Here is an 816-nt window from a genome sequence, read left to right on the forward strand (position 1 = left end):
GTACCATAACTAGTCAAATGAAAAATCCCATCTCTGTTGAACCATGTGTCCCTACAACTACAAACATTGATGACTTCATGAGATTCTTTATAAATAAAATTGTTTCAATTAGAGAAAAAATTGTTCTAGGATTATCCAAAAATCCTACTATCGCCTCTGGTTCTGTGTCAGATGAGACAACTTTAGAAATGTCACTAGAACCTGATTTATGTTTTGACAGTTTTTGTCCTGCTGAGCTCTGAATTGTCAAAAATAATATCTTCATCCAAACCATCCACATGCCTGCTAGATCCCATCCCAACCAGACTGTTTAAAGAGGTATTTCCCTTAATTAATAACCACATCTTGGATCTGCTTAATTTGTTTCTAATAAACGGTTATGTACCACAGAGCTTTAAGGTTGCTGTAATTAAACCTTTACTTAAGAAACATAACCTTGACTCGGAGTCCTAGCCAACTATAGACCTATATCTAATCTAACTTTCATCTAAAAATTCTAGAGAAAATAGTTGCAGGTCAGTTATATGATCATCTGCAAAGAAATAATCTGTTTGAAGAGTTTCAGTCAGGGTTTAGAGCTCATCATAGCACAGAAACAGCACTAGTAAAAGTCACTAATAATATTCTCATGGCCTCAGACAATGGACTTGTGTCTCTACTGGTCCTGTTAGACCTCAGTGCTGCATTTGATACAGTTGATCACAATATTTTACTACAGAGGCTTGATTCTGATGTTGGAATTACAGGAATGACTCTAAATTGGTTTAAATCATACAAACTGGATTCCAAAAAAGTTGGGACACTAAACAAATTGTG

The sequence above is a fragment of the Nematolebias whitei genome, chromosome 11, assembly GCF_014905685.2.
Source record: "Nematolebias whitei isolate Nwh7 chromosome 11, NemWhi1, whole genome shotgun sequence".
Taxonomy (NCBI): Eukaryota; Metazoa; Chordata; class Actinopteri; order Cyprinodontiformes; family Rivulidae; genus Nematolebias; species Nematolebias whitei.